Source organism: Protopterus annectens, chromosome 2.part1 (genome assembly GCF_019279795.1).
Source record: "Protopterus annectens isolate FY-2018-M chromosome 2.part1, PAN1.0, whole genome shotgun sequence".
NCBI classification, from domain to species: Eukaryota; Metazoa; Chordata; order Ceratodontiformes; family Protopteridae; genus Protopterus; species Protopterus annectens.
In genome coordinates this window covers 1,248,062,223-1,248,074,822 of record NC_056729.1, presented here as the reverse complement: position 1 = coordinate 1,248,074,822, position 12,600 = coordinate 1,248,062,223, and the positions used below count along the sequence as shown (strand labels likewise).

General features: G+C 40.1%; 1 protein-coding gene and 1 non-coding gene across 5 annotated transcripts in view; one reads left to right on the top strand and one right to left on the bottom strand.

Annotated features, from left to right (window-relative positions):
• Positions 1 to 12,600, top strand: part of SEMA5B (semaphorin 5B) — a 3,270,261-nt gene that overhangs the window by 1,516,122 nt on the left and 1,741,539 nt on the right. The gene's annotated exons all lie outside the window — the stretch shown is intronic.
• On the bottom strand, positions 12,277 to 12,349 carry TRNAT-CGU. The gene has a single exon. It is a non-coding gene; the product is annotated as a tRNA-Thr (tRNA).

The window sequence follows — 12,600 nt, the reverse complement described above, 5'->3', positions numbered from 1 at the left end:
TCGTATGTTACCAGATGGTTATCTAACTGGCTCACTGATAGAACCCACTCAGTCAAAATAGGGGAAGTCATCTCGAGCAGTAGACCAGTAATGAGCGGGTACCCCAGGGATCGGTCTTGGGGCCTCTACTGTTTGGGATATACTTTTCTGAGTTGCAAGCCAAAACCAGTGGTTTGTGGCTGACCAAGTTTGCAGATGACTGCAAGCTGGGTGCTGTCTTACATTCCCCCTAGTGATGTGAACATCCTCGAAGAGTGCCTTACACAAACAAATGACTGGTGCCAGAAGCATGGCCTCAAACTGAATGCCACGAAATGCATCATTATTCCCTTTGGGGAAAATGGAGTCCCCACTAATTATCACATTAATAGCATACTAAGCACACAATCAGTCATGAGGGACTAGGGCACCCAGGTTGATAACCTGACTTTTGACCACCATGTTGCCTCCATTGTACAGAAGGCTTTCTACATGGCCCACCTAATAAGTACCGGTATTTCTTCCAGGAACAAGGAGGTCATAACATCTCTGTACTGCTCCCTTATCAGACCCATTAATGAGTACAAATCCCCCTTTGGGTGTGTACCTTGCCAAGCACATGCAGCAGCTGGAGAGACCACAGAGGTTCCTGACCAGGAAAATTCAGGGTCTCAAACACCTGTCCTATACTGATATACTAAAAGCCCTGTCCCTCTACTCAGTCTCATACAAACTGACCAGAGGTGACCTGTGTCTGGCATGCAAGACCATCTCAGACTCTGCCTTGATGGAGTTGCTGCATTTCCATAAGTCAAACTCCACTCACGCAACTGCACGCAAGGTCTCAACCTGGTTTATGACGTTAATAGAACTTGTTGGTGGGATAGATTTCTGTCCCAAAGACTTCCCCCATCTATGGAATAGACTCCCTCTCCATGTCAAGCATAGTACCTCTCTATCCCTTTTTAAGACGAACCTGGACGACTGGATGGAAAACAGAAAATACACCCATGGATTCCCACCTGTTTCCCTGCTGGACAAGGGAAACTGGTGTTGACGTTGTGAGAATATGGGCAAAATTATTGGCTAGGCTTATAACGGCCTCCGGGCCAATAGCCTAGTATCATCCTACATATTATGAAGCTATATAAATAAAATTACCCTAGATACCAGAACAGTAAAATAGATGCATGTACACTATTTTTCATTTCACTGTGCAACTGATTTGTATGGGAAATTTGAAATTAAAAATCTTAATGTAGTAAAGATACTAAGGAAAACTGTATTACTAAACCAAGTCTCAGTGGGAATAAGTAATAGCAGTACTACTATTTCAGATTAAGCGTTTTTGTTTATATCCTTTATTGTTTTGTAACAGGACAAGGGGATAATAGACTGCAAGTTGCACGCCTTTAGGCATTTGCCAAGTTTAATACGCAAACAACACTTATCTTGTACAAAACAAATTGCATACACATCTAGTTATTACTGGCCATTAGTCCACATGACCAAATCACTTGAGTGGCTAGCCCTGATACAGTGTGCATGCAGTCTGTGATCTGTGTCAAGAGGATACTGCATACTAGTTAACTCTTTCACACCTGGCCTGAATGAAATTTCATACCTCCTGACACCTGAAGAATTCCTGCTTGGACAGCCTTCACCTGAGATAAAATTCTGAGAATACACTTTTTTTTATCCTAGCTATAAGCAAATGTATATACCTTAAAAATGATAAAAGTTACAAAAAAAAAAGCTAAAATACAAAAGTTATTCAGCACCCACCTCTTCTTCACAACAGAGATATTAATATTTCATACATAATAGTACTTTAATATTGAACAAGCAATTAGATAATGTATACATTTACTTATTGTAACTGTACAACTCAGTATTAATATTTCTGTAACCATAGCAAATAGACCCCAACTATCAGTGTGATCTTTGGGCAGATGTGATCTTCATTTTGATGTAAACTAGATCTGTAGGCGTCACTCCATTTTTGAGATATTTGCATAATTATAAATAGTATGCATATCTACATATTTAATGTACAAATAAATTTAAATATCTGCCACATGGTGCTGGTTAGACACCAACTATAAATGCAAAGTTTTCATTTAATGCCATGCAGCACCAAGTAAAAACCCTCTGGTTGAAATAACTATAATTATGAACATATGCCATACATTAATAATGTTTCCAGGAAAGACTCACATTTTTGTCTTAGCAAGCACCCCACGCACTTGAGGAACCATTCATGACCTCACTGGTGACTTGGCATGTGAAATACTAATTCACAATCCATCCAAGTGCACAATGTACAGAAATACGATAATTATGCTAATATGCTTATTGTATCACTGAGCAAGTACAGATATCTGCCAAGTGGTAATACAGGAACAGTTAATATCATTGACCACTTTGGCAGCATTATGTAAGCGATTTGATACCAAAGTACCATGTAACACCTTATAGTTCAATCTATTAATATAATTATTGACATATGTCATACATTCATATTTCCAAAAAAAATCATATTTTTTGTGTTATCTGAAGACCCATTCATGACTTTTCTCTGGTGATGAGCTTGTAAAATACTGAATTACAAACCGTCCAAGTGCACAGTGCCAGAGATATTTACAAAAATATGGTAATTATTCTAATATGCATATTTTATTACTGAACAAGTACAAATATCTACTGAATGGTAGTATGCACACAGCTGGTATATATATGACAGCTTTTGCTATATTATATAAGCTTTCATTTGATACCGCAAAATGCCCTATAATCAATGGTTTGAGATATTAATATAATTATTGACATATGCCACGCATTCATAATATTTCCAACAAAAAAAAAAAATCTTAACTTTTCTGTTACCAAGTACCCCATTCAACTTTGGAGCCATTCAAATAAGTAAAATAACAGATATGTTATTCCTGATTTATCAGTGACGATTTCCTGACAAATGTGTAGATGACAGTATTTGGCATATTCCAACTAGTTTGCCATTTAGGCCAAAGGAGTGCCTCTGTGTATACAGACTGTGAGTGGAATGGAGTGACCAGTATGTTCCCTGTGCAAACTCTTACATGCAGTAAATGTTAATCTAGATAACCTATTTCCAATGCAAATATGTGCTGTAAATCCGTACTTTTGTGCTGATAGTATTCTAAGGATTGTGACTGTACATGCTCTTTAATGTGTGTTCTTTCATGTATGTACCGATAATCTATATGGAGCTTTTCTCCCTGGGCCTCCACTTAAAATGGGCTCACCTTGGCCAAGTGGACCATCCCAGTAAACAAATGCAATAAATAAATAAATGAATGAATGTAAGTTGGATGCATAGCTAACAGGCCTGTGCTCAACATATCTACAAAAAGCAGCCCTCCCTAGACAATGGTATCCCTGCCTAGACAGTGAATGCACTTCCGAGACAGAGCCCACCCCTCCCTAGACAAGCGAGTACTGTCTCTAGATAGAGTCTCCCCTCACTAGACAGCGAGTGATCTCCATAAACAGAGACACCCCTCCTTAGACAGCAAGTGCTTTCCCTAGGCAGAATGCTGTGCCTAGATAGAGGCTCCCCTCCCTAGATAGTGAGTGATCTCCCTAGACAGATGCACCCCCTCCTTAGACAAGGCACCATCATCTAGACAGCGAGTCTCTTCCCTAGACAAAGACCAGCACCAAAGTAACCAAATATACACATATCATAAATATATGTCGTACATTATCTCATAAATACCAAAACCATGTGTGTGTATCTATCTGTCTAGCTAGATATATATATAAATACACACACAAATATAAACAATCACTATACATAACAGAATAAGTTTCCACAACACTAAATCTAAGCATTAGAAATGTAAATATAGTAAAGATATATCAAATTCAATTAGTTAGAACACAAATGTGTATATGTACATACATGCACACAAATACATACATACACACACACATAGATATAGATAAATATGTAACATAGGATGGCCTGATATTATTAATTTCATTATTTCATTCACCTACTCAACACCAGCAATACTAACATGGTATGAGATCTGGAATTCTAAATATGTCATCGCTAACCTCTTTGGTAGTTAGACTGAGAAGAACAGCATCATTATCACTTCTGCAGCCAGATGCAGGTGTAAATTACAGTTATTTAAACACCATTTTTCACTTTTGTCCAAGTGTAAATAGGTTCATAGGTTCATGGGTGGTATGCACTAGGCTAATGGCCTTGGAGCCTTTACAAGCCTATCCCATAGAAGTGTCCTGGCATCATGCCACCCAATGTTAGTTCCCAGTGTCTCTATCATGTAGGACCACTGGAGTGATCCCCGGGGTGAACTTTCTATTTCCCATCCACTCATCAAGATTTCTCTTGAAGAGGGCCAGTGAGGTGCTCTGCTTGACATGTATGGGAAGTCTATTCTAGAGCATGGGCAGTTATGAAACTGTCCCTCCAGCATGTTCTATTGATTGTGGTAATGAGGTTGAGGTCTCTGAAACATGTGGTGTAGAGGGATTTTTTTATATGTAGCATTTCTAACAGAGCTGGGTCAGACATGGCTTTGTAAGTCAAGCAGAGATCGCCTCTTAGTAGATGATGCGAGACAGAGAATAGCTGGAGTTTTTTGAGTCTCTCCATGTAGGGCATGTGTTTAAGGCCTAGGATCCTCTCTGTGAGGTTCCTTTGTGGCCTTATCCAGCTGTTGCATGTATCTAGTGAGGTACATGCCAAATAGGGCATTATACTCGATTGGCCTAATGAGGGAAGAGTAGAGATAGAGATAGAGATGATGACCTCTTTCTTCCAGGATGCAAAACCCTTGATAATGAAATGTGGCACATAGAAGGACTTTCTAACCACAGTGGCAATGTGGTGGTTGAAGGAGGGGTTGCTGTCAAACTGTGTCCCCAGATCTCTTATAACACCTTCAGTGTTCAGTGGGCTCCCATTGATGTGATAATTAGTAGGAACTGAGTTTTTCCCAAGGGGGGTGACGATGCATTTTTTTTGGTATTAAGCTTAAGGCCATGGTTTCGACACCAGTCATTGGTCTCAGTGAGGCCTTTCTGTAGGAATTCTACATCACTTGGGGAGTTAATAATGGCTCCCAGCTTGCAGTCATGTGTGAACTTGGTTAGCCAGAATCCTTCTGTGTTGGCCTGGACTTCTGAGAAGTAGATGCCAAACAGGAGAGGACCTAGGACCGATCCCTATGGGACTCCACTCATGACTGATTGGCAGTCTGACTTGGAGTCTGCTTCTTTCACATTGTGGGTTCTGTCTCAGAGCCAATTTGCAACTCACCTAGTGATATAGGGGTTGGTGCCTAGTTTAGTGAGTTTATCAATAATTCCTGAGTGAGGAATGGTATCAAAGGCCTTTGCCAGATCGAGGTAGGCTGTATGAACTGCCTTGCCATCATCCACAGCTCTGGTGACTAACTGAAAGAAGTCAGCCATGTTGAGCAGGCATGATCTAGCTTTCACAGTTTGATTATATCCTCCAACTGTGTGAAGTAGATCCATTTCAAATCCTCCTAAATACACTCAATATTGGTGAATTAGAACTGAAGCAGGAGGTGAAAATGGAAAATAACAAGAAGCAGATTTTTGTATGGCTGCCATTGTGACCAAGTATAACTCCTCCTGCAGCATACATACAGCAATGTGACACTTATTCATATCCTCAAACAAGCAGCAAAATATTCTAATTTAGGCAACATCAGGTGCATAAGTTGTCATGTAATACTCGTACATAAAACCAGCAGTACCTGAAATAGGATGCAGTCCAGTGATATTTAAGTTTAGGACTTACCACCTTAGTGAGCAGATCATGTTACATTGTACTGCTCCATCTGCCAGACACAGTCCAGTGATGTTTCTGACCATTTAAAGTAGCAACACTAGTTATCAGTTTAACTGACAAGTACAGAAATTGAATATGTCATAGTGCTTGCTAAATTTATTAACTTTAAAATGTGTGAATTAATGTCAAGGAGTTTCAGTAAATAAGTAAGAACATTTGAAATATAAATTACTGTATTTGGTGAAATTGCTCAACAATAAATTTACACATTTTAAGGGGGCTGCCACAGTTGGGGGGGGTGGGGGTACAGCAGTTAGTGTTGTCACCTCACAGCAAGAGGCTCTCTGGTTTGATTCTCAGCTGAGATGCCTTCTGTGCGGAGTCTGCATGTCCTCCCTGTGGTCACATGGGTTTCCTCCAGGTGCTCCGGTTTCCTCCCACATTTTAAAGACATGCAGTAGGTGGATTGGGCACTCCAAGTTAGTCATAGGTGTGAATGTGTGTGCAAGTGAGTGGTACAGATGAACTGCCGCAGCAGGGCTAGCCACTTAGTAATATAAACCTTGGCTCAAGATTATTGTCACTGTTGAAGTGACACCCTGACCTCATTTGCAAAATGGAAAAAAGAGGCTGAGGATGGACTTTTAGCAAGCAGCAGGAACATTAAATTCTCACATGGATCATTTCACACTAAAGTTTGATATTAGCATAGGATGTCACACCGTAAAAAATTAAAATCTCCACATGATCAGACAGCTGACGTGTTTCAAAGGTTAGCCATCATTTTCAGTATATTTCACTGTCACTCAGTTGTGCCTTCACTTGTATTCTGCTGTTACTCAACTGACCATGCCCACTGCTGCCTCAGCTGGGGGAAGGTGAGTCCTAAACTTGAATATCACCTGCAGTTGTTGTAGTGATTCTTCAGCTTCAGAAGCAAATGAATGACACAATTTGAGTAGGCCATAAACAGTAACACTGCACATGTAATCTGTAATCAGTACTGCTGCAAGAATCTGTCTTCATAAAATCTTATGTTACAGAAAAACAAATCTGCAACAAAGATGGAGATTGAGTACTTAACTTGATTTTTCCCAAAAAGCTCAAGCTGCTGTACGGTTCAGTACATGAAAAGTGCCTCCACTGTCTAGTGCACCCCCCAAAACACACACAGACAAAAAAAATAAACATTAGGCATAATCACTCATTCCTAGACCTACAGTACCTGGTATAGTGTATATCACACACCAGAATCTTATGCATTCAACGTGTGTGTGTGTGTGTGTGTGTGTGTGTGTGTGTGTGTGTGTGTGTGTGTGTAAGTATATATATATATATATATATATATATATATATATATATATATATTGTATACCATACATATATGTATATAAATATATTGTTTGTGTGCATAACTCTCACTCTCTCTGTGTATATCTATCTATATGTGTGTGTGTATCTATATATATATATATATATTTATATATATATATATATATATATATATATATATATATATAAAACACTTTATAACCTCAAATTACTGAAATGTCAAATTTCAGTATTTCGAACTATAAAGCGAATGTTAAAAATAGCGTAAGGTCATAATCATAACTTCGAATATATGTCGAATTCGTGGTTATAACCTTACGCTGCGTAATGTCCGGGATTGTGTTTTGATGGTACGCGATGCCATGTGTGGATGTAGGTGTTATGTCAGGTAAGTATTTTCTAAGGGTTTTGAGTAGGAGTTAGAGTGTGTGTGTGTGTGCTGATGTGTTTGATGTGTGTGTGAGGGGTCGGAGAATGTGCGTGGGTGAGTTGGCTTTTGTTTTGTGTTTGTGCGATCTCGGAGTTAGTATATATAAGTTGGGGGTGCAGGGGCTTGACCCTGCTTATGTGTGTATGAGTTCTGTATGTGTGTAGTTTTGTTTGTTTATGTTGTGATGTATGTGTGGTATAGTGTGTGCGGTGTTTTGTGGATTCGGTTTTATAGGTTCATAGGTTCATACTAGGCTATCTGCCCAAGGGCATTTATAAGCCTAGCCCATAGTTATGTGGCTTTCGCCACCCCTTTAGTTTGAATAAAAACTATGCCTATCATTTTGCTGTGCCTCTTTCAAGCAGTGACACTGAAGTAATCCCTGGGGTATATCTGCAATCTGTACAGTTTATAGTCTCGAGATACTGAAATTCGATATTTCAGTATTTCGAGGTTATAAAGTGAATGCATAACTCTCACTCTCTCTGTGTATATCTATCTATATGTGTGTGTGTATATCTATGTGTATATATATATATATATATATATGTGTGTGTGTGTGTGTGTGTGTGTGTGTGTGTGTGTGTACATGTATATATATGGATCTACTTTAGTAGATCAAACTTTTTCAAGTTCGAACCACATATGGCCGAGACCATATGTTCGAAGTCGTAAAACAAAAAAAACACAAAACTAAATGTCAATAGCAACCCCCCACACCCCCCTTACTTAAATATACCAACTTCGAGATCGCACTACATTGTGGAAATGGGAAATCTTCCCTTTACGCTGTGTACAGAGATCTCCATTCAGTCCGATCGAACTTTTACAAGTTCTAACATATGGTCTTGGCCATATGTGGTTTGAACTTTTAAACGACTGAAGGGGACCCATATATATATATATATATATATATATATATATATATATATATATATAAAATAATATACTAACAACACTAGACAGGAGATAGTGTGTACTCATCTACTCTCCACCCTGTTATATGCCTCTCCCATCTTTACTAACTTGAGTAAAACTGATCTTTGCAAATTAGAAAGTTGCTCTAATAAGACTGCAGAATTAGCTCCCAACACACCACACAGGGCTCACCACTACACTGCTTTACATCAACTAAACTGACTAGAACTTCCCAACCACCTGACTTGTACAGATCTAACCTCTGCTCACAGAATACTACATTACCCTGATAAAATCCCCGCCCTTAAAACTCTGTTCCAACCTTATACTAACACTTGCCTCCTCCGATCCGCTAACAAATCCAACAATAAAGCTGGCAACTCAATCTACTCACTCTACATCTGAAATATATGGAATACCATCCCTCAACCAGTCCTAATCACTTTCAACCTATCTCATTTAAAAAAAAAACTTGTAAAACCTTCCTCCATAACAATTAGCTTTGTTCTTGTACCATTCCTGGTCAATCCAGAAACTACACCTATTCCTTACTCCTACGTTTACTTCTCTAGCCTCCCCCTCCCTCTCATACAATGCTGCTACTACCACATGCTCATTTTCCCCACACCTAACCACCTCATCGCACATTTCCTATCTATCATTCTTTCCTCCACCTTTGTTGCCTTCTTCTTCAACTCCTACCCTCCCTCCTTTTTATGGTGCCTACGATTAAACTCTCTTTATCTTACCAACTAGTAATTCATCCTTGTAACCACACATTTCCCACTGTAACAGGCTTACTATGTATTTGCAACTCTATTTTCATCTTTATACATTAATTATGTTTTCCTCCCATCTAGATCACACTGGAATCAATCTATTCCCTTTTGTGGGTATTTTATGACCCTGTATATTAGTGGGTTGTTCTGCAACTGTTATACACTGCAAGCAAAATTTTCTCTACTGCGTGTATTTTATGACCCTTGTATACCTCCTATTGAGTGTACTTTATGACCTTGCATATACTTATGGGTTTCTTTTCAAATATCACTGTACATATTTTATGTCCTGTTACATTTGTGTCTATTCTTTAAAATTTGCTAGAAACTGTTATCTTATGTTCTTTTATATTTATAGGTTCATAGGTAAGTACTAGGCTATCTACCCAAGGGCATATGTAAGCCTAGCCAGAATGTGTTGGCTTTCGCTGCCCCCTTAGATTAGTTCCCTGTGCCTCTGTCCAGCAGAGCCATTAGTTCCCTGTGCCTCTTTCCAGCAGAGCCACTGCAGTGATCCCTGGGGTAAATTTTCTGTTTCCCATCCACTCGTCAAGGTTACTTTTGAAGAGTGTTAGTGAGGGGCTCTGCCTAATGTAGATTGGAATCCTGTTCCAAAGCATGGGGGAGTCTCTGGGACAGGAATCTATCCCTCCAGCAAGTCTTATTTATCATTATGGTGAGGTTTAGATCCCTAGAGCATGTGGCTCTCGGGGATTTGTTTTTTTTTTTTTTTGGTGGAGCATGTACATCAATTCTGGGTTGGACATGGCCTTGTATGTCAGGCAGAGATCACCCCTGAGTTGGCAGTATGCAACTAAGTACAGCTGGAGTTTCTTCATTCAGGCTGCATAGGGCATCTATTTGAGGCCAGTAATCCACTTGGTGAGGTACTTCTGGGGTCTTTCCAGCTGCTGCAGGTGTCTTATTAGGTACATCCCAAATGGGGAGTTGTACTCTATGATGGGTCTGATGAGTGATGAGTAGAGGGGCACAATAACCTCTTTTGTTCTAGATGTGAACCCTTTTGTGATTAGATGGGCCACATAGATGGATTTTCTAACCACCTTGGCAATATGATTATCAAAGGAGAGATTACTATCTACTTGGGTCTCCAGATCCCTTATTTCATTTTCTGTATTTAGGTGACTACCACGTATGTGGTAGTTCGCGGGTACTTTGTTTTTTCCAAAGGGGATGACTATACACTTTTTGGCATTTAGCTTGAGGGCATGATTTTGAAACTGGGTATCCTTTTCAGTGAGACCCTTTTGGAGGATGTCCGTATCAGCCGGAGAGTCAATTATGGCCCCCAGTTTGCAGTCGTCTGTGAACTTGGTCAGCCATAGTCCTCCTGTGCTTGCCTGTACCTCTGAGAAGTATATACCGAACAGGAGGGTTTCCAGGACTAAGCCCTGGGGGATGCCACTTGTAACCAGTTTAAAGTCAGACCTAGAGCCCGCAACTCTCACTATGTGGGTTCTATCCGTGAGCCAATTGGCAGCCCATCTCGTGATGTAGGGGTTTATATTCAGGCTGGTGAGTTTGTCTATAATACCAGAATGGGGAATGGTGTTGAAAGCCTTTGCGAGGTCTGGGTAGGCTGTGTGGACCTCCTTTCCCTCATCTAAAGCCTTGGTAACTGTCTCAAAGAAGTCCACCAGTTTTAGGAGGCATGATCTGCCCTTAACAAAGCCAAACTTTTGGAGGTTCCCAATGTCTCTGTTAATATGTTCCATGATGATGCGCTCCATAGCCTTGCAGACCAGGCTAGTCAGGCTTATAGGCGATAGTTCCTGGGGTCCATTGTGGCTCCACCTTTGTGGAGTGGGATAACTGTTGCTGTGTGCCACTCTATGGGTATGTAGCCTGTACAGAGGCTGAGTTTGAACATTGTGTTTAGGTGAGGGGTTAGTTCATTTTGGAGTTTGTGTAAGACACAGCCCTGGGAATCCATCTTATCCCATTGAAGCTGTGTTTTTGACTTTAGATAGGGCTGTTTTAACTTGTGTGTCAGTGATCGCTGGGGCTCTACATTCTTCTGGTATGGTTATGGGCTTTTTAAGGGGTGAGAGGGGGGTGAAGTTTGCACTAACCCTGTCTGCCAGAATGTTGGCAATATCAGTCGGTTCAGTGTATTTTGTGTCATTCTGAACTAACTCAGAGCAGATCTGAGAGTTTCCACTTAGGTTCTTGACATAGCTAAAGAACGCTTTGTGGTTATCTTTGGAGTCCTTGGAAATTTTTCTTTCGAAGCTAGCCTTGGATGATTTTATGAGGGATCATAGTTTCTTGCTGATACTGATCAGGGATGTCTTTTCTTCTTGGGATTTTACTCTTTTCTGTACTAGTTTCTTCCTTCTATTGTATAGCTTGTTTATGGCAGGGGTCCACCTGACAGGTTTCCTTTTTCTTGGAGGAGTGAGTCTTGGTTTTGCTTGGGATAGCACTATCCATGCATTCTTGCAGGTGCTCATAGAGTGCCTCTGTAAGGAATTCAGCAGCTTGGACAGCGTTGTCCTTTAGCATGGGGGCTGTAAACCTTTCTACCTCGGTCTTAAGTAACGTGAAGTTTGCTTTTGAAAAGTTTTTCATGTTGGTTTCCTTTATTGGGGGGTGGGGGTGGAATGTAGATACCAGAATGATTAGTCTATGGTCTGATCTAACCAGCGAGGAGTTGACCTCCAGTGTGGAACACCGGTCACCCATGTTGGTGATGGCCAGGTCCAATATGTTGTCATCTCTGGTGGGGATATTGACCAGTTGATCCAAGGCATTCGAGTTTATAAATTCTAGAAAGCGTTGGGGAAGGGAGTTAGTACTTGAATAGTTCTCCCAGTTAATGTTTGGGTAATTGAAATCATGCAATATTAGGGTGTTTAGGACCTTCATATTTTCCAGTGTCTCCAGAAACGCAGAATGGGGGTCCTGGGTCATGGTGGGTGATCTGTAGCAAGCTACAATTTGAATTGCAGTTTTTACCATTGTTAGTTGCAGAAGGGAAGCACAGGCTCTGATGAGATTTGAACCCATGACCCCTGGTTTACGAGACCAGTGCTCTAACTCCTGAGCTACAAAGCCACACATGTGTCTATCCTTTAAAATTTGCTAGAAATTGTTAACATTGTCATTTAATTATTGTTTGTATCCTACATGGTGTTATATATGGATCATTTAACTTGATAGAAACTGTTAATTCTATATTTTTTAATTGAAATTTCTTTTTCTGTAATTTTCTATAATTTTTCTCTGGAGCTTTACTCCCTGGTTCTCCACTGAAAACGGGCTCTCACCCAGTTGGACTATCCCCATAAACAAAAGTAAAATAAAAT